General features: G+C 42.6%; 1 protein-coding gene across 4 annotated transcripts in view; it reads right to left on the minus strand.

The window, feature by feature from the left end:
- Lypd6b (LY6/PLAUR domain containing 6B) overlaps positions 1–19,217 on the minus strand; it is a 174,955-nt gene extending 155,738 nt beyond the window's left edge. For all 4 annotated transcript variants that reach the window (XM_070036809.1, XM_070036599.1, XM_070036529.1 and 1 more), the window contains exon 1: positions 19,104–19,217. The gene's annotated coding sequence lies outside the window, so the exon portion shown is untranslated. The remainder of the gene's footprint in view (positions 1–19,103) is intronic.
- Positions 19,218–22,411: the final 3,194 nt, after the last annotated feature.

Raw genomic sequence — 22,411 nt, forward strand, 5'->3', positions numbered from 1 at the left:
TGTCCTTCCCATCCCTCCTCCTTTTCTTTCTTTTCCTCTCCTCCTCCTCCTTCTCTTCCTCCTCCTTTTTCTTCTTTTTAGGAGATGCCAGGGAAGAGAGAGATTACTGCATGCTGGCAAAGGAACTGTAGTTGACTCCTCCCATCACAGTCCCACACCCCAAGGAGTCCAGGAGATATGAGAGGTAGAGTTACACACCATAAATGCTAACCTGCTGCCTCCCCTGTCCTCTCTCCCAGAATTTGCCTAGGAATGTCAACTGATCAGTCAGACTTGCCTCATAGCAGGATACCAGAGAGCTGAAAGCACACATCAAGAAGTTCAGAAAATAAAATCTCATAATTCCTTCAGCTGTACTTGGGGAAAAGTATCTAAAAACTTAATGTTTTAATCCATCTTGTGTTGCTGTCACAAAACACCCAAGGCTGGGTAGTGTATGAAGAGAAGGGTTCTTTCATTCATCATTCCAGTGACTTGGAAAATTCAAATAACAGGAACTAGTGTCTGGCAAAAAACAAAAACAAAAACAAAAACAAAACCCTGGCTGTACTACCACATAGCAGAACAGCTGTAGGGAAAACTTCTGCATGCAGGAGGAACAGAACGCATGAAGTGTCTTTGCTTTGTCTTATAAACACTAACCCAATCTTGCAAGAACTTCCATAGTCACTTCCAAAGGCAGTGTCCTGATGACTTGATCATATTCCACTAGGCCCATTTCCTAAAGGTCCCACACCTCTCTCAGTACCACTACACTGGGGACAAAGTTTCCACCACATAGACCTTGGGGAATAAACCTCTTCTAAACCATAGTGACATAAACAAATTCAGATTCTGTTAGTAAATTTAAACATGAAGTCTAACCATAGCAGTTCATAATCACTACAAACCATGTTCAAGAAGACCCTGCAACATCAAATAACATTAGACAGGAAACAGGACATAGGTCTAAGAGTTTAATGGAAAAGAGGAAGGAGGATCCAATGCTCAGAAGTGAGTCCCCTACCACTATGGTGATGCACTACTGAAATGAGAACAAGACTTACCCAAAGTTTTATGTCTAACATATTGCCTCTGATCCAAATCACACGTCATCTTGTGCCTTTCCTTCTACAACTGGACATGTACACAGTAATGATGCTTTCTTGCTTGCTTGTTCACCTGCATACACTGTGAAGTGGGTATTACTACAGAGAATCCCCTGGTTCTTATCTCTCTTCACTGTTGAGCTAATCATGTCTTGTGAACGTGTGACCTACAGAAGAACTCCTGCAATAGGACCTGCTGATGCTGGTGGAAAATTAATTTTGAATCACAACCCCACCCCCTAAAAGAGAATGTGCAGCAGTCTCCAAGCCTGAGAGAGCATGGAGGGAGAGTCCCTGTGAAAACACCTTCTCACTGCCAAGCTTTCTATCATTCCTAGAGGGTCACCTCACCCTTCCCGTCCCACAGAATCTAGACTCAACCCACCCTAATGTATTTCCCTGAAAACAGGGTTTTCCTTAGAACATCTTTGCTAGGCCCAAAGGTCAGTGTTGAGACAAGGTGCAGAAAGGCCGTAACTCTAGCCCTGGGGTGCCAGATACAGCCCACATTATTGGCCCCAAAAGCCTCATCCATTCTGAACTCATGCTTTTTGCCAAGTGGCTTTCCATTTTCCCTATTACAAAAGAGAACAATACAAGCTGGGCTTTGGCTGGTGGAATTCCAGGCCTTAAGAAACCTCACAGCTTCCTCTTACACAGACAGATCTGCCAGTGCTCTGGGAAAGTTGCCCTGAGCTGCTGCCCTTAGCTTGGACCCCATCTAAGACAGATGTGAGCCTGGACTGGGTATCCAAGACAACTGCATACTCAAACCTAGCCCACCCTGCCCCTATATTTTAAGTTTCAAATGCGGCAGTAATAAATGATTGCTACCACCTTGGATTTTGCCATATTTTAAGCCACTGTGTTTTAATGGCATTACTCTGCAAATAGTTAACTCATTCACAGTCTAAGGAGATTGTTTACTTAATATGCTCCCTCTCCAGAAAAATGATCATTAATTTTAATGTGTCCATTATAAGACTTTTTGGTAAATTTACTTAGCTAGTTCTCACAAGAACCCTACAAGACAGATGGGATTTTTATCCTTAAAGATCAGGAGGCTTGGGCTGGGAACGTGGCTCAGTGGTAGAGTGCTTTCCTTGCATGTCTGAGGCCCTGGGTTCGATTCCTCAGCACCACATAAGCAAAAAGAAAAAAGCCGGAAGTGGTGCTATGGCTCAAGTGGTAGAGTGCTAGCCTTGAGCTGAAGAGCTGAGGGACAGTGCCCAGGCCCAGAGTTCAGGCCCCACGACCAGACCCAAAAAAAAAAAGATCAGGAGGCTTGGCACTAATGGCTCAAGCATAGTAATTCTAGCTACTCAGAAGGCTGAGATCGGAGCATCCAGATTAGAAGCCAGCCCAGACAGACAAGTCAGAGATTAACCAGCAAAAAAAAGTCAGGAGTAAAGGTATAGTTCAAGTGGTAGAACTCCAACCTCAAGCAAAAAGCTAAATGAGAATAGGGATGACAGATAGATAAATAGATAGATAGATAGATAGATAGATAGATAGATAGATAGATAGATAGATAGATAGATAGATAGATAGATAGATAGATAGATAGAATGTATGTCAGGTTGCAGAGATGTGGTGACCTTGCCCACAGCTGAAAAGCGGTAAAGCCAGGATTCAAATACCAGTCACTAGGAACTAGAGGTCTTGCTCGTGTTAAATGGCCTTGCAAACCTAGCCCACCCTGCCTAAAATTGTGCTGTGTGGCCTCATGTCTTTAGGATAAAATACACTGACACGCATATTAGTACAGTAATTGGTACAGTACTCAATGTCAGCACAACCTGGTGTCTGCTTAATCCATCCAGACCTCTGTTCCCTAATACTGTGGGTGCCGCTGTCTTCTCCTCCTCCTCTCCTCTCCTTCTAGATCTTCTCTACCCCACTAAGCCTAGACATTATTACACCTACCAGCTCCCTCAAGTCTTTGCCATACCCTCTTCCTACACCCTCTAGGTCACTCCCTAGGAAACAGGCAGGAAGCCTGTCCTGGCCTCAGCCAAGTGTGCATGACTACCCATCTTGTAACCCTCAGCACCCTAAAAGTTCTCTGCAGAGAAATGAGGACTACAGGCTGCTCACATTTGCTCGCTTCTCTCCAGAGCCCAGCTGTGAACCTCTGGAGAATAAGGCCTGGGCTCTTATCTCCTTTCTGTTAGGCAAGTGGTCACCAGAGCACCTGGTCTCATCATGTGAGCTCAATAAAGTCTGACTGAGTTAAAACACACGTCAAAGGGACAAGGATATGAATGGTGGAGGAATGGATATGGAGACAGGAGAGTTAACTTTTCATTTTCAAATAGCCAAGTCTTCATTTCTAATACACATTAATTAAAGTGTTCAACACCCCTGGGTCTGCAGCTCTCTGTTCCTCAATTACATCCTTCTTTTATGATGGTTTCCTCTGCCAAATCTTTTCTCGTGGGCCTGTGTGTTCACCATGGTATCTTGGGATGGGGAACAAGAGGCACAGTATATGCTTGAAACCGTGGTGGCATTGAAAACCTCCTCCAAGCCTTCACTTGTAGCAATGCAAAGTGAAGCACGCTGCTTCCCAGAGAGGAAAGGAGAAAGTTTGTGTTAGAGAAAGACAGATTATTAAGGAATGAAAAGAACATATTCCCCAGGTAGAGAAGAGACAAGCAAAAACCTGACAGGGAATAGAAGAGGTGAATCACAGGAGCTAGCAAGTGACTCACTGGGAGGCCTAGCTCTCAGCAGCCCATGAGTGACTGACAGGTGGTTATTACCGCCTTAACCTCAGAGACTCCCATTAAGGGGTCAGGGCTCAGCTGCCTGACAGCTCGTGTAGAGGGATGGAGATGGAGACTAGGGCTGCTTTCAAAATCACAAGGCTCCTAGGTAGCTTTCAGTCTGGGAGCAAAGGGGAACGATACCCGAATAGGAGCGTGATGAGCCATTCCCCAAGTGGCAGTTGGGTCCAGTAAACACAGACTCCATCCCCCTGACAGCTTCACAGTCCTTGCTAAGGAATGGTGTTTCTGTTGCTGAAGTCCCACATTCCTGGCGTTACCTGAGAAAGTAAGGGTGGTCCCCAGATAATGGGTGCCCTAGGCCCCGTTCACTGCTGCCTGGACCAGACATCAGACTTCTAAACAACTGGAATGTAAAAGCAAGAAAAGAGCTTTGGGAGCAAACCACCTAGCAGTATGCAACCCTTTTATTCAAACCAACACTTGCAGAAACTGAGGTTGCTGCCTTTTGGTCAGGGGTTAGCAACCCCAACTGTTGGTGCCTGGTCTGCCTATGAGATGGCTCAAAGGAGTCTTGGGAATTCCATTTGGAAATCAAAAATTTGACCCAAACCTGTAGTGTGCTGTGGTGAAAATTATGGTTTAGAGGGATAACATGACTTACCCAAAGTCATATGATAGGAAGGCAGGAGGACCAAGGACCAAACTTGAATTCTTGGATGCTAGTCCAAATGCAATTTCCTCTGCATGTACCAGTTTTCTAGGAAAGGCCCTGCACATACTCTCTTGCCTCCATTCTAATTAGCAAGTCCCAGGCCAGCTCCAGAGCTTAGACGGAGTAATAGGCAACAACTGAGACTGGTATGTCTTATGAGACAGTTATCACACATAGAGGAAGCACTGGTAAAGCCACTCAATCCCAAACCACCCACCCTCCACCCCAGCTCACCACCACCACAGTTGACCTCTAGCATGGTCAGATCATCAGAAGCTTGCAATGACCTGGAACTTTCTCAGTATCCCTTTGCACTTCCTGTCTTCTTTTGCATCAAATTAAATGGCTGCCTAGATTGCTGTCATTTCTACAATGTGATGGATTGGTCCCTATACACTATTTGTGTTTGATTTCTAAAGTGCTATTTGCTCCTTTTCTGAGATTTCATTTGAGAAGTCTGCAAGGAGAGCCGCCAACGCTTCATTGTAGGGACTAGAGGGGACTTCACAAACAGCTTACAAAGCACAAACAGTAGTTATTTTCTATTCCCCTCTGATTGAACTGGCTGCTGTATCATAAGCAGAAAACAATGTGAACTAAAAAGCTTTCTGCAGCCTTATCTCCCCTTCTCACAGAATCACAGGGAAAACAAGACATTTAATAAATTTTAAAAAGGGAAATGAGAGCTTCAGATTTGTTTAAAAGATCATTAAATGTGAAGGGTTTGTGGGCACCATTCATTTTCTTTTGCAGCCTGAGACCATAAGGTTTGTATTCTATTTCACCAGTAGAATGATAAAAAAGTAACCTGAAGTTATTTTCATCATAATAAGAAATAGCACATAATAACACAAGAAAAATTTCTTCCTAAATTGATAAGTAAAAATGGAGCTACATGGGCCTTGCAATTCTGCAGTTACTTACTTTCAAAAACAAAAGGATTTAAGCTTTTAAAAATCATGATGTGTTGCTTTTGCTAATACTAATTTTATTTTTCTTTGGGAAAGATGACTTCAGTATAACTATGTTTGTACGTATGTATGTATGTATGTAAGTATGTGTATACACATGTATATATATTGGCACATGTAAAATAGTGTTGGACAGTGTGTCATCTTTACAAAGAAAGTTGAACATTCAATTAAACAGAACAGGAAGCTTTGTGGGGAACTCAGATTTGGAGCTGGATAATGCCCCCTTCCTTGTCAGCTCCACATCATAAGCATCTTTCGAAAGGACAATAGTGAACAGTCTCTGCAGGTAAGGTGAAGCAGGAATCCTACACCAGTCATACTGAAGATGATAGTAGGGACTGGTGTTGAATTACACCTGCCAGACACAACAAATGGAGCCAGGAGCAGACTGAACATAGATCGCTGGCTTATAAGGATGTGTGTGTGTGTGTGTGTGTGTGTGTGTGTGTGTGTGTGTGTGTGTGTGTGTGTGTGTGTGTGTGTTAGAGAGAGAGAGAGAGAGAGAGAGAGAGAGAGAGAGAGAGAGAGGAGAGAGAGAGAATACAGTAAAATATTCCAAAGAAGAGTTGCTTATGAGAAAGAATAGGAATGGTTGAATAAAATAAGAGGTTACTCCTATTGAAAAGTGATAAATGATTTCTAATGGGAACAGAAAAAAATGACTTTTTTTCTTTTTTTATTGTGAGAATACCGTACAGAGGAGTTACAATTATATGGGCAAGATAATGAGTACATTTTTTTATCAAGCATTTTTGCCTCCTCTTTGTTTCCCCTTCCCATCTCTTCCCATCCTCCCCTCCCCCACCAAAGTTGGAAAGTTCGTTTTTTCGACATAAGGACTTGTCCATCTCATTCGTTGTTGCAATGGGTCCACCTGTATCCCTAGTTAAATGATTTGCTTTTGCCCTTCCCCTCCACAAATTATACCAACATCAAATACAGTGAAAGCAGGGGTTATACCATGGGGGAGGGACATACAAAGCAACATAGAAATCATCTTATGAATATGTTAGAAACAATTGCATGAAAGAAAAAACATTTGAATCCTTATCTTGGGGTTCATTCCCTGGAATTCTATGCCTCTATCAGAAAGAATGACATTGCTCCATTTGTTAGGAAATGGAAAGACTTGGAAAAAATTATATTAAGTGAAGTAAGCCAGGCCCAAAGAAACAAAGGTCCCATGGTTTCCCTTATTTGCAATAACTAGTATATGTCTGAGTCAACCAGAAAAGGTCAGATAAGTTGATGTTAGGGGAATGAACCCCAAGGGAAAAAAATGATTTCTAATGTTCCAGTTCGTTTTGAAATTACTTGATTCTACAAGATAGAAAGTAAATGTTTCAACAATAAATTAAGATCCTAAAATCTCAAGGGTGAAGCCTATATCTATGATCTGTTTCCTTCTGATTCTTACTCTTTAGTGGAAATCACTTGCCAGAATTTTTAACTTCCAAGTTTCCTGTTTATCTGCTTCAAAGTCCTCTCTATAAGCATGATGAGGCACCATGTTTAATTCATCTTGCTATCCTGGTACAGGACCTGCAGCATGGTGGGCATTCAAAAAAATGGCAAGCAATATGGAAATACCAGTATTTCATTTGTGTTTTGAGTGAATGCTTATGTGTTAGAAAATTTCAGCCAAACATAAGAAAGAAAGAAAAAAAGAATATATATATATACACATGTAGAGAGAGGAGGAGGGGAGGAAGAAAAAGACAAAGAGAAAGAGAAAGAGAAAGAGAAGACAGGGTTGGATGCATGGCTTAGTTGGTAGAACGCTAGCCAATGAGCAAAAGTATCAGGTACTGAGTTTGAGTCCTGATCTCAAATTTAAAAGAAGAAAAAAAGAAAAACTTTCAGCCCAACTCTTTAGCATATAGATATTACATGAGCAGACATTTCAGCTAAAGGACTTCTTTTTAATGGCTACTATGCCAACCTTCCCAATGCATAGGCCACAAAAAGGTTTTATTCCTTCCCTGTGAGAAACAAGCCAGCAACTCTACTATCTAGACTCTCAAAGTATAAAAGTGATCATAGAAAAGTCTCATAAATGCTACCAATGGGAAATATCAGAGAGGTAAGACAAGGAAGGATATCTATTCTGATTTTTTCTGACCCCATACTGTCATTCCCAGCAAAGGCAATTAGGCAAGAACAAATGAATGAATGGATGGCATACAGACTGGAATAAAAGAAGGAAGATAGGTAACATACCTCCACTGGTAGGTGAGTAGGAAATCCCAGTGAATTCATGAAAACACTATTAGCACTGACCAGTAAGTTCAGCAGGGTTTTAGAACACAGGATCAAAACATAAGAATTGAGCTGGGTACCAGTGGCTCATGCCTGCAATCCTAGCTACTCAGGAGGCTGAGGTCTGAGGATCACGGTTCAAAGCCAGCCTGGGCAGGAAAGTCCATGAGACTCTTATCTCCAATTAACCACCAGAAAATTGTAAGTGGTGCTATGGCTCAAGTGGTAGAGTGCTTGCCTTGAGCTGAAGAGCTCAGGGACAGTGCCCAGGTCCAGAGCTCAAGCCCCACAACCACCACCAACAACAACAAAAAAAATCAACTATATTTCTATGCACTACCAAAAAACACCCTAAAAATAAAACTGATAACCTCATGTGCACTGCATCAGAAAACGTTTGGGAACAGCGTTAAGACTTGCACACTGAAAATTACAAAATATAATGGAAAGAAATTAAAGAAAATCTAGATAACTGGATGTGTTCATCCACTGTTACTATGATTTATTCTTCCACAATAAAATCAATGGAACTAGACTCATATCGAAACCACTAGCTATGTATGAATATTTATATGTAAATTACTTAGAATTAAGCAAAATTAAAACTTCCAGTCTTCAGTTTCACTTGTCACATATCAAGTATTCAAAAAAAACCTGAGGACAGTGGCCACAGTGTTGGGTACAACACAACATTCCCATGATCACAGGAAGTTCTGTGAAAACAAGGTGATGCAGAATACACATCAAGTGGGCTTATGGATGCCTTGCACTTTCTTCTCTTTGTTTATTTTCTTTTTTTCAGTAACGAACACCAGTGTTTACCTTAAACAAAAAAGAATTGTTTTAAGGAAACCTGCAACAGAGGGGAAGGGACTGGAAAAACACTTCCAGGCACAGAGCCATCCACGGACACAAATTGTGAGATTCCCCACAGTCTCAGCAGTAGTGAGGATGATGTGGATCATCAACCCAGTTCAGGCAACACCTCTGCACCCACTAAGGGGGAACAAGGGTTGTGGGGAGCAGTTCCAGGCAAGAACACCACAGATTCCCATTATTCTCGCTCCAAGTTCAGCAGCTTCTCAAGGATAACCACTTCTCAGATGGTTGCACTCTTTGATGGATTACCAGAGTGATAACGTGGTGCTATTCATTTTCCCCAGATTTATAGCAGCTTTCCAGGAAAGAGGATTTGCCAGCATCCTCACTGGGAAAGAGCCAGAAGTCCTGCCCCCTAACATAGATTGAAAATATAATAATCCTGGTACTGGAGAAAGCTTGAGAAAAAAGGGATCACAAACTCTACAGATTGGTCCTTTCTGGAGGACAGTGTGGAAGGTATATACCCCAAACCTTAATATGTTTCAAGCTTTTTACATAATATCTCTTCTAGAAATTTATTTAAAGGAAATTATGGATATGTTCAGAGACTTAGCTGTACACACCATACATGACAAAAGCTAAATTTAGCCAAAAGCTGAAACCAAGCTGGAAGTACAGCAAGGAGATACAGCCTTATGATGAAATACACCATCAATTAAAGACAATGCTGTGAAGGAGTATTTAATGGTCTAGAAAATCTGTATCAATGCAAAGTTTAAAAAGTTAGTTTTAATATAGTATGAAAGGTATCATTTTGTGTGTGTGTATATATATACATATGTGTATCTACATACACACATATGCTTAAATTAGGCTAATTATGATTGAAACACAAATAGTGACTATTTCTGTGATGTAGGAAAGTATCTCCTGGGTGGGATCCTACTATTGTCTTACAAAGACAGAAATCATATTAAGACAGGGCACATTCACACTTAGAACTCAAAATTATCACTACAATTATTTTTATGTTTATTTTATGTTTAGCTCCAGGCTTCCCAGCTGCCAAGGCAAAAAGAGAAATACAAAGAATAATAAAGATCTCCACTGTGTATCAACTCCTCCTAAGGGATAAGCTAGTATCTTGGCACTAGATTCTGGGAGAAACTTATAATGTGTATCTTTCTAAAACACTAATACCCACCCTGTGGTACACACACAATAATGGGACATTCAGGCCCTCAGTTTTGTTCTAATTCTTCTTATACTTGCTCAAAAACTGTGGTTCCTGTACCTTTCAAAGGGACAGATAGCATACGCCGTACCTGTTTTCCCATAGTGTACTTCCCTCCCCACTTCCCACCATAGTAAAATAGTCCCCAAATGAATAATACATTCATATACGATGTGATATCTGGCTTTTATGCAATGTTTTGATGGTGGCACTGTCTCAAGATAAACAAGAATGCTTTGCCTCATAGACAAAATGGATCATGAAGAACAGCACACAGTGTGCTTTGAGAATGCATGTTTCTTAGTAATACATCATTGAAGGACTCAGAGAAGAATGAACAGATATAAATGAATGAGCCAAAATAGCTGGTTAGTAATAATAGACCAGTAAAATATCTCCCTTTGTCTTCCAAACCTTCCCCACCTCCTCTCAACCTTCCATTCCATATGTCTTCCCTAGTAAAACTTTCCTTTCATCTGTGACCTCAAGAACACTTAGCCATGTCATCATCCACACTCACTTTGCATGCCTTGAGTCCCCACAAAGTCCAGGAGCAGGGAACTATGGACATTTCACCCGTCACCACAATAGTGCCTAGTGCATGCAACTGTCAGGACAGTGAAGAGGCTGGAAACACTACTGGAGGAATATCATTACTGTACACAGATTCAGAAGCCTTTGAGAGAAAGCTGGTCTGTACCCTCTGAAAGCTTATTCATTGTTACCTGGGCCGACAAGCATTTCTCATACTGCAAGAAGCAAATTATTGGTACATTTCAAAATCAAGGTAGCAGCACAAGACCTGGTAAAACCCAGTTAAGTACTGTTTCATAAAATGTTTTTATGGTTGTGTGTGTGCACATGCACTGAGTCATACTAGTGGATTGCTTTTCAAATAGTATGTACAGCAGCACATTATATGAATTATTTGGTAGATTACATAAGGGCTCATTTCAATTCAATAGAATGAAATCATCCCTAATGAGAAAAACTAGTTCGCAATGGGGTAAATTCTTTTGAATGGTAGAAAGTTTCTAGCCCTGAAACACTTTCAGTAGCACCCCAGCCATAAATTGTTGTAAGAGTAAGAGGTTATTCATGTAAGCAGTGGAAAGTTAAATGAGAAGAACTCTTAAGTTTCCTCCCCATTCTATGAGACCATGAGTCTAGATCTCAGGCAATTCACTACCTCTAAAAGCCCAATTAGGGGAGAAACAAATCCACTGGATGAATGAATGCAGCCTAAAATTTCATTTGGCCATTTATACTGGCATAGCACCTCTGTGAAAGAAGAGGCTGCAAGTGATACTTAAACCAGGGCTTCTCAACCTAGATGAACATCAGAATCACCAGGGGAGCTTATAAAAAAAACACTTAAGCCCAGATCCCAAAATACATTCACCAAGACCCTGGCACCCAAATTTTTTTTTATTTTAATACTTCTCAAGCATGTGTTATGAAGCACAAATTCTGTGTGCATGAAATATGAAACTGACATTGTAAAGCACACAGAAGGAAGAAAAACAGAATCTAGATTTTACATTAAGCTCATAAAAAGGAGTTAAAAACATGAACCTGGTGTTTTGACTTCTCCTCAGGATGTACAGACCTGAAAGGAGCATCACTCCATGCTTATGACACATGAAAAACCACATAAACTGCAAATGCAAAACTTCTTCAACTTCCTTAAACAACTGAAGCCACAGGAGAACACACTAGCCAAAAACCTAAGGAAAACAGTATCTGCAAGAAGAGGCAAGACATAAGAATTTGCTTGTGTGGGGCAGGTGCATCTGTGTATCTAAGAAGCTTCACATAACCAATAAGAATGGAATACAGGTGAAGAGCTGAAAGAACATGGAGTCAGAATACTCAGAGGCAGAGAACAAAATGGAGACCGTAGGCCCACAGGGGTATGAACATTAAGAAAACGTCTAGTGATATAAGGCATCACTAAAAGAATTTGAAATCTACCATGTGCTGAAGTAACTATAGCAGCAACAAACCTCAAAACCAGTCAACTCCTAAGAGACTGACCAATCCTTGTAGCAAAGGCATAGAAGTAGGAAGGCAGGCTTATTTCTAAGCATAAGAACTATTGTTTCAGTGTCTAATGCCCTACCAAAATGTCTAATTGACACCAACAAAAAAATCCTAGGGCACATGAAAAGCAAGACAAAACCATGCATTCATGATATAGACTCATAGGGGCTGGGAAGATGGCTCGTAGGTAGAGTGCTTGCCTTGCATGCATGAGGCCCTGGGTTCAATTCCTCAACACCACATAAACAGAAAAAGCCACAAATGGCGCTGTGGCTCAAGTGGTAGAGCACTAGCCTTGAGCTGAAGAGCTAAGGGACAGCACCCAGGCCCAGAGTTCAGGCCCCACAACCAACCAAAAAAAAAAAAAATAGACACATAAACAGAACCAGGCTCAGATATGACTTGGGTGTTGAAGTTATCAAACAGAATTTGAAATAACTGTAATTCTTTGTAAAAAGACCCCAGTGGAATGGGTAAACAATATGATTATTAATTTTGGGAAATGTATAATTTTAGGAGGAGATAGATATTACAGAAAAGAATCACTTGGAAATTCTTCAAAGGCTAAACAGTGACAGAAATGGAAATGCTTCCAACAGGCATTATTTCAATAGATTTGACACAACTAAGGAAAATTTCAATAGATATTACTCAAATTAAAACAAGAAGAGAGCTGGACAAAATAATCTCAGGAACAGTTCATAAGCTACAGATTCAAGCCCCAAGGCCAGAACAAAAAAAAAGGAGAATAATTATACAATGTACAAACAGAGTGATTTATACTAAAATTCTAATTTAGGAATAACTAGAGTAAATCTAGATATAACTGATATTTCAGAAGGAGGAAAGATGAACTAAAGATTTAAAAAAAGGCAATTGCTAAGAATTTTTCAAGAATTTATGAAAGATTCCAAACCACAAGTCTAGGAAGGACAGGAACACCAAGCTGAATAAACAAGAAGCATATACACACATACACAGGTGCACGTATACACACACACACACACACACACACACACACACACACACACACATACACACACACACACACCACCCTCAGCATATCCTGTTTAAAAAGCTGAAAACTAAACACCAAAGAAAATCTTCAATACAATGAGAGAAAAAGGAAACATTACACATAAAGGAACAAAGAAAAGAACTATAGAAGGCCCCTTTCCAAAGGCATGCACGTATGAAAACAAAGGAGCAAAACCTTTCAATAATGCAGTAGAAATAAAGATTATTACAGAATAACCAAAACTGCGATAATTAACTGCCAAGAAATCTGCACTAACAGATATGTTAAACAAAGTTCTTTATGCAGAAGCAATATGATACCAGCAGAAATGTAGATCTACAGGAAGAAATTGAAAGTGCTAGAAACAAAGTGAAAAGCAAATAAAATTAATTTCTTCTTTTTAACTGTTGCAAAAGATACCTGAATAACTGAAGGAGGCATTAGCAAACTATGACCAAAGAGTCAGAAATTATTGGCTAAATCTAACCAACTGCTAATTTTAGTACAAACTCTGGGCTGAAGTGTCCATATTTTTAAGCAATTGTTTAATAAAAGAGAAACATACAGCAGAGGTTATCTGTGGTCCCAAAGCCTTTTGACTTTCAGAATAATTCATCATATTAAATACAATGAATATCTCTGAAAATAAATGGAGAAAATGTATTTAATAAACTATAAATTCAACCATAATAAAAATTTCCAATAAACTACATACAGATAAGAAATTCAATAATCTTACAGGAAATCTACCAAAAACCTCAGCTAGATACTAAATAGTGAATTGTTGATTATTTTCTCCCTACAATAAGGAACAAGGCAAGGAAATAAATACTCTTTCACCAATCCTATTTGACACTGTACTAAAATTCTTCACCAGTTCAATAAAGCAAGCAAAAGAAATAAAAGTATCCAGGACTCTCCACCAAAATCTATGTGCGTAGATGACATGACAGTCTACAATTACAAAAATGCTTATTGAAGAAATCAAAGACATATAAATGCACATAATGACCATGTTCATGGATGTTGATTTTTCCTAAATTTATTGATTAAATACAACTTAAATCATAATCCCAATAGAATTTTTTTGTAGGTATTGACAAGGTGACTCTACAATTCACATGGAAAGGCAAAGAAGTCCCATATAAATTTTGAAAAAGTGCAACATTGCAGAACTTTTACCACCTGCTCTCAAAACTTGTTAAAATATACAGTAATTAAATCAGTGTAGTATTGATACATCGCGCAGGCCAGTAGGTCAATGATTAGAATAAAGAGCTGCAAAATCAATGAACTCTTGCATCTATGGATAAGTGATTTTTGACAAAAACACCAAAATAATTTTTGACAAAAGCAAATGTTACTGTTTTTAACTGGGACCAGAAAAAAACTGAATTTCCACATTCCCCCCAAAAAACACCAACCCTTTGTGTGGGGAGGTGTGGGGGTGTATGTGTGTGTGTAAGTATATACTGGTCCTGGGGTTTGAACTCAGAGCCTGGGCACTGTCTGTGAGCTTTTCTGCTCAAGTCCAAAGCTCTACTATTTAAGCCAATGTTCCACTTCTGGATTTTTTTTGGTGGTTAATTAGACATAGAGGTCTTACAGGCTTTCCTTCCCCAGCTGGCTTCAAACTGATCATCAGGTCCTAGCTTTCTGAGTAGCTAGGATTATAGGTGTGGGCCACTAGTGCCTGGCTTTTGACCTATTCTTTCCACCTTATACAAAATACTTAACTCAAAAGTTGATCATAAACCCAATATAAAACAAAACTATGAGCCTTCTAGAATAACATATGGGCCTTTTGCAAGATTAGGCAAAGGATTCTTAAATACAACAGCAAAGCCTGATTCTTTAAAAAAAAAAAAAAAAACATGACTCTGAGAATTACACTACTAGATACTGACACTATTAAGAAGACAAAAAGATAAGGAACAGACTAGAAGTAACAGTTAGCAAATCATATTTCCAACCAAAGACTCATCCAGACTATATAAACAACTTGTAAAACTCAACAAAAAAACAAACAGACCCACAAATATTACTAAGCAAAATTACCTCTATAAAATTCCTATATTATAAATTTTAATTTGAATTTGTGTACTCTTTCTAATCACAGATCCAAACATAGCTTCTCATTGACATTCAGTCATAAAATACAAAAATTAGAAAATTCTTATCCATTAACCCCTGAAATATTTTTTATAAATACCAAAAATGAGTTCGTAAAAAAAAAATGTGCTCATTTTCCTTAGACTCAAGAGAGGTAAATTTCCTACAATCATTAGTAAAGACAGCACTTTTCCTATCAAGTAAAACTGGATCTTTAAATACCAAGAAAAGTCGTAATGTTCTAAAGCACCAAAATTTATTTTTTCATCTTTTAAATAATGAACCCTAACAATGGATGTCACTATACTTACTTTTAGTCACTATGCTTACATTAGTCACTATACTTTTTCTCCTATTACCCAAACTAAACACTTTGTGAAGAAAATATTATTTTTTCTTTGCTTGTATTTCTTCATTATCACCTAGTACTCTGTTTTTATAAGTAACTGTAAAAATAATGGGAGGTTTAAGAAAAAAATTCTTCTTCCAAGAGAATATCTGTCCATTTTTCCCCCAATCCATAGCTGCTCATGATATATTTCCCACTAAAATCAAGAGAGATTTACAGCATTATGACTGGCTTGTTTCTAACAACTGAACCCTTCTTTCAACCCAGACTAATTTTCATTGTAGTACTCAGCTCCTGTAGTATTAGACAAAACACAATTAATTTATCTCCTTCTAGGAGACTGTAAGTTCCATGAGGGGAGAATTCTGTCGTTCTTGAGTACTCTTGTATCTCTAGCCTCTAAAACAATATGCAGCACACAGTAGGTGCTCAGTATGGAGTAAATGGTCTCCCCAGACAGGTCTCTAACCTCATTCCTGCACATTCTTCCATGGATCTTGGCCAACTAATAGCAGTCACACTGATGAAAACTGAAAAAAAAAAAAAATGTATTGCCTTCCTCCTGCCTCCTCCTCCAGGATTAGTGACCTGGTCTAGTTCCAATTGTTAACTAGATCTTTGAGGATACAGCATCATGAGACATCGCTGCTCAATGAAATACCAAATGTCTACTCATGGCCACCATACCAAATGGAAGCAAAGAGCTATACTCACCTCATGCTTTCAACGAAAACAGGTAAAATAAATGACTTTAAAATAGTAGACAGTAGAGGCTGCTTTCCTACAAAATGCAACTTCTAATGCAGTCACCCAGTAACTCAGTGTCAGGAAAACTGCTTTCTAGTCCAGGATCTACCACTAGCTACAACTTCACCAAGTCCTAGCCTGTTGGTGTGAAGACAGCTAACAATGCTGAAACAAAGCCATGATTTTAAGCAAGCAGGACTTCTCAGAAGGAGGGCTGGGGAGGCCCAGGGGAAGGGTGGGGAACAGAGGGCCTAGCAGAACTATCTGTAAGCTTTTTTTTCAACAGCACATGGCCCCTCCTAGACCAACCAACCCCCACCCTCAGAGCCTTAGAGTGAGTCACTGTCAGGATTACTAAGAAGAGTAAGAAATCTCAGAAATCCTTAAAACTCAGACCTTTTAAGGCCTTCTCAGTGACACCTACCATGGAATCCAGCATAGTATGCACGGATCTGTTCTAGCTACTCCAACCTTAGCTCCTTTACTCCCTCAGCTACCCCCTAGACTTTTCCTCTTGTACTGAATATCCCCAATTTCCCTTTATGCCAGGCCTTGATGAATCCCTTGCCATTGCCTGAGGAGATACAAGTCACTGCCCACCTATGAGTCCCCCAAGCTATCTCACTTTCTTCCTTGAATTCTGATTGTGTTGAGATATGGAACCTCAGGGAAAGTAAGGCTGTCTCCCAATTGCATAAGTCTGCCTGGACAAAAGATGATAGCCCCCTCTTCCCCTCTCCCTATCACTGATATAGGAGTGAGGTTATGACCATTCAGGCCACTGGACCCTCAGTGGCACAGGAGACTTCTGGAGAAATTTACTTTTCTCATCTAAAGGAAGACTGAAAAGTTAGTCCTGTCCTTCATGCTATGTTGGATGTGAAGGCAAGATGGAGCTCTGATCAACCCATAGAAGGTAGGGAAAAGCAACTGTAAAAACTCCTTCTAACCAAGAGCAGATTGCTTTGAACCACACACACACCCCAAACACCTTAAGGGAGACAGTAACATACCCGGCTTGATATTACATTGCATCAGAAAGCACTGGAGCTGAAGCCTGACTGCATGGTGTGGGAAGTTTTTTGGCCATTTCTCCCTTACAACCTACTCATCTCCAGTTTTGATTGCAACCATGGTTCTGTTGGGAGGTCTTCACAGAGTCCCAGGACAGCCAGACCACATTATCTCCATGTGCATTCCTACAATTAGACTGTGAGCTTCTCAAAGAAAGCAAGCACTCTCCCCATCACGAGAGGCCCTGGTATGTGCTGTGCATATGTTAAGTGTTGAAGAAGTGAATGAATAAACAAAACAATGAATGAAAAGTGGACACACAGGGTTCTTCCAGTGCCTTGGATGAAGCCTTGACTAAGAAATGATGGCACCCAGGCCATTTATTCTCTATTCTGGAATACAGTGTATCTAGTCTATCTGAACTTTCTTTAGGTGTTTGGGAACAAGGGCAGAGATTAAGTAGTGATTGCTTTCCCAGAACTCAGAGCACTCTCTGGGAGGTTTTCTCCTCACTCACAATTCCTGTAGTTGGGATGGAACTGTGTATAACAATGGCTGAGCTGATCATCCCAAGCACAGATAGACCTGTGTAATAAGTCCATCCCTATTGTAAAAGCCCACCTCCAGTCTGCTGAGACGGCTTGGCCCTGCTTTGATTCAGTGTTTCAATAAGACTTACTTTAAGGATGAAGGAAATGGAAATGAGGGCAAGTTATCTATCTATCAATGCCCGAAGATGAGGTGCCAACCTCATTTATTATTCCATGCTATGAGCCAGTTTATACAAGAGAATAAAAGAGTTTAGATGCTTATGGGTAAGAACTCTGGAACTTCATGTGAGCTCCTAGCTTTAGCTAAAACTAAACCTAAAACTTCCACTTCTTTTTTCAGTGAATGCCTACATTGCATAAGGCAATTTTCAAGTGAGCAAAGTCCAATCCAACGAGAAGAATTCTGACAGAGTTGTTCATAGGGAGAATAGCTTAATAACACCCCCTTTTTTGTGTGTGCCAGACCTGAGCACTGGCACCTCTCGATTTTGGTGCCCTGGAGCAATGCCCACCATGAGCAGTCCAGGGTGGTACAGAGAGAGACCCACCCCCAATTCATACACCTCCTCAAGGCTGCTAACATAAGCCTCCTGGATCTCCCTTCTGTTCAGAAACGTGCAGACCTCTGGAGACCTCTGGAAATCTTAGTTAGCCCATGGGGGTGGGGGGGGGGAGGGGGAACCATGGAGAATTTCATCAAGCAGTGTACAACGTATGGTGTAACCATGATGATACCTTTAAGAAAACTGAGGCTCAGCGAAGTTAAGTCACTTACTCAAGGTCACAGAGCTCGTCGTTGCAATTCAAATATCACATCACACTACACTTCTGCCACTTTGTCACTCGGGTCCCCGGGGAGGCGGGCGGCACTCCCGAATCCTAACCATGCCCCAGGGCACACAGACCCGCAGCCTCCCTATTCAACCAAAGCCCCGTGGAACGGAAGCGGCCGGGCAGCCCCAGCTTTTCAGAGGCCCTGGTAACGAACTAACGTGTTGGTTGGTTGTTATTTAACACCAAAAGTGAAGGGCCAGGCAGAGGCACCCGCGCCCGAAGCACCGCAGGGGGCGGGGGGAAAGAAGGCAGAGCCCGCTGGCTTCCGGCTCCACCGGCGGCTTTGAACCCCGCACAACCCCGCACCCTCCGCAGTAGTTTGCCACCACCCCCCCGCCCCTTCCCAGCCTCTCCCCTCCCGCACCCGCACCGGCCCGCGGCGCCCGGGGTGCTCGGAGACCCGCACAACTCCTCCCCGCCTCGCTCCCCAGCGCCAGTGTCGCTGTTGGCAGCGGCCAGTCCGGCCCCGGCTCCGGGACCGCCACCCCGCCGCAGGCTCCCGGCTCCCGGGGCGGGCGCGGGGCGGGGCGGGGCGCAGCGCCTCGCCCGCCGCAGCCGCGCCGCAGCCCCCGCGCGCCCCTCCAGCCCCAGCCCGCCGCGCCAGCCCGGCTCACCTGCGCGGTCCGCGCCGGCCGGACCTCCCCGCGCCCTCGCGCCAGCCTCAGGCTCGGGCTCCGGCGCGCCCGCCCCGCCGGTGGGGAGCTGGCGTTGGTAGCGGCCGCGCGGGGCGGGGCGCGGCTCCTCCCCGCCCCGAGCCACCTGGGGCGCGCGCGGGAGGGGGCCGGGTCGGGACAGGTGAGCCCCGCCCGCTGGGGCCGCCCGGGCTCCCCGTTCCGCGTGGAAAAAAAAGCACGAAGATTCTCCGCAGGGTTGGGGTTGGGCGGGGAGGGGAGAAGAGGAAAGATGGGGGGGGGGGAGGCCGGGGCGAAGGCTGGCGCCCTCCGAGCACGAAGGGCGCGAGTCCGAACCCTGGAGTTGCCGGTGAGATGGAGAAGCAGAGCCCCTCAGGGGTGAAAACGAGAAGCCGGAACAACTCAGCCCTGTTCGGATCACTCCCTCCTATCTACACCTCAACACACACACACACACACACACACACACACACACACACACCCCTTTTAAACTACAAATAAAGCAATCGTCTCAGTGAGTGATGCCCTCCCCTCTCCTGTGATGTAAACCCCAGCGAGGACGGCAGGAAACTTGCCTTAAACAAACCCGGGGCAGAGCAGGGGTTCATTGACTACCTGTGAGTTCAGCTTGGTACTCTACTGACCCCCTCCCCCCCCCCCCGCCCCCGCAGCCCAGACTTGCTCCAGCATCGTTCCTATCTGATCAAATGAAAGCCTAAGTCAAGTTGCCTGGCTTGCACGCACCCTTCCAGTCTGCGCTACTTCCGTCCCCAACACTGCCAGGCAAGCAGCTGGCTCGTGGGTGGTCTACACGCCCCCTCTCCCCCCCCCTCCACCTTTATAAGTGGACAAACACATCTTCAATGTGGAATTTTCACAGAGTGGAAACTGAAACCGAATGGTGTCCTGCTAGACTTGCCCTGGTAGGAAAGCAGTCCAGGATTTGGGCAACTGGTCCAGGATCCCAGAGCTGGTGGTAGAGCTGAGCCTGGAGCCCAGGCTTGCACCACTAAACACAGCAGAAGGTGAATGCTCTGACCTGCTGCTGAGGAAAGTAGGACTTCTGCAAAGAAAGGGCAGGAGTTTGCTCCAGCCATGGTCCTTTCAAGGACAAGTGTGACGCAAGCCCCTACCCTAGCATTTACTGAGGCCACCAGCAGCTTCAAAACACAATGATATATATATACATACATACACACACACACACACACACACACACACACACACACACACACACACACATGGGGCTTGAACTCTGGGACTGGGCGCTCTCCCTCAGCTCTTCAGCTCAAGGCGAGCACTCTACCACTTGAGCCACAGCACCACTTCCAATTTTCTGAGTGGTTTATTGGAGATAAGAGTCTCACAGACTTCCTTGTGAGACTTTTGCCCGGCTTTGAACCACGATCCTCAGATCTCAGCCTCCTGAGTAGCTAGGATTACAGGCATGAGCTACCGGCGGCACCAGCCAGAGTGGTATATTTTTTAAGGGTTTTACTCAACAGACAAATGACCACACACACACACACACTGATATGCAATACTGCCAGGCACACACATTTGATTTCATTTATGGACTCATATCCATGCTAGGGATGTGGCTCAAGTGTAGAGTATCTGCCTAGCCGCCTAGCAAGTGTGAGATCCTGAGTTCACACCCCAGTACCACCTGGAAAAGAAGGAAGACGAGGAGGGGGGAGGGGAGGGGGGAGGAGTGGGAAGAAAAGGAGGAACATAACATTCCAAGGGTACTACAGAAATGACTGTACAACTTGAAAGTGGCATGGAAATCATTCCTTCTAGGAACTGTTTGAGGACACTTCTGTGGACAACATATTAAGTCTTCAAAGGCAAACATGGAGCTGTCTAGTAAAGGCTTCATGCCAGGGCCAAGTTGCCTGGTATCACACTGAGCAAGACCAACCTGAGAAAAAGTCACAGGGGCTGCCTGACTTGGATATGCCCTGCCAAAGTTGCTTCTCTTTCTATGGTGAGTGGAGAAGCTGGTGACTAAGGGTGGAGGGGTGGTAGAGCCTCCCCCTGGAAGAGGGCCACTGGTGCCAGAAGATGGAGATGAACAAGGGAGCCACTCTGGGTCCCACATACAATAAGAGCCTAGCTCTTTTCATGTGTTGGTTTCAGTCAGCAGAGTGTGTGATCCACCACTGGGATTTAGGATCCACTCACTGTGTGTGATCCTTGGTTGGGCCAGCCTGTTAAATGTTGCCATCCAGAAAGGCCTGTGTGATCAGGAAGGCACAAGTTCTTTCCTGATGCCACTAGAATGCCTTTACACCACCTCCTCCTTCTTTTCTTCCTCTTCCCTTTCCCTCTTCCATCTTCCTCCTCTTCCCTCCTTCTACAACTTCTCCTGGCATTACTAAGCAGTTTTAGACAAGTGTGTGGGGGTTAGGGAGGAGACTATATATCTCTGCTAAAAGTTTCCTACTCAAAAATGGTATCTGACATAGGAAAGTCTAACACTGTTGTGAGGTGCAGGAAATAATGCGTCCAAAGTGCTTGAGCAACACAACATGAAGCAGTTGCTCTGACCACAGAGCCTCACTCTCATGGATGTATGCCAGTGCATGGTGGGTTCTCTCATACTTTGTAGACACCAAGAGCTGGAAATGGGTACATAAGTCACTGATTGACTTCTTAAAACTCTCAGATCAATTAACTCTTGCAAATTACTGGGTTTATTATTCTTCATTCTTTGCTGGTGCCTACGAAAGTGACATTGGAACTAGGTAATCTTCAGTTTCTTTCCACATAGGAAAAGAAATTTTGAAAGTGCTTGATCGTCACGCTATATTTACCTCCCTAATTTTTTTTCCTACATTTATTTAGGACTCAATGTGTATGTTATGTGAATGCTGTATGTTATTTTCTCTCTGAGCACATTTTCCAATGAGTCAGAGCATGTAATATTCCTAGCACAGAACACCACTCAGTTAATTATAAGCAATATGGGAGTCACTGGTATGGAAAAGAGCCAGATATGTTGGGATTAGGAAGAGCTCCAAATTCAGGAAAAATCATCTTTATTAAGCAATCAGAATTTAAGCTCACTGGCTTGGAAGTTCGAACTGTTGAATTCAAAGGCAGTCACCACTTAGAGTCTGTTAATGACCCCGTGCCTCAGTTTCCTCACCTATAAAATGAGATACTAATAAATCATATGAAAAAAAACAAAAGGTATAAAAACAATAACCTTTAGTGAGTGGCTCCATTTTTCTCAGTACTGTTTGAAGACTTGAATTCTCTTTTGAGAGCTAGCCTTAGAGTAC

This window comes from Dipodomys merriami, unplaced genomic scaffold (assembly GCF_024711535.1).
Source record: "Dipodomys merriami isolate MVZ:Mamm:240054 unplaced genomic scaffold, mDipMer1.0.p SCAF_1, whole genome shotgun sequence".
NCBI lineage: Eukaryota > Metazoa > Chordata > Mammalia > Rodentia > Heteromyidae > Dipodomys > Dipodomys merriami.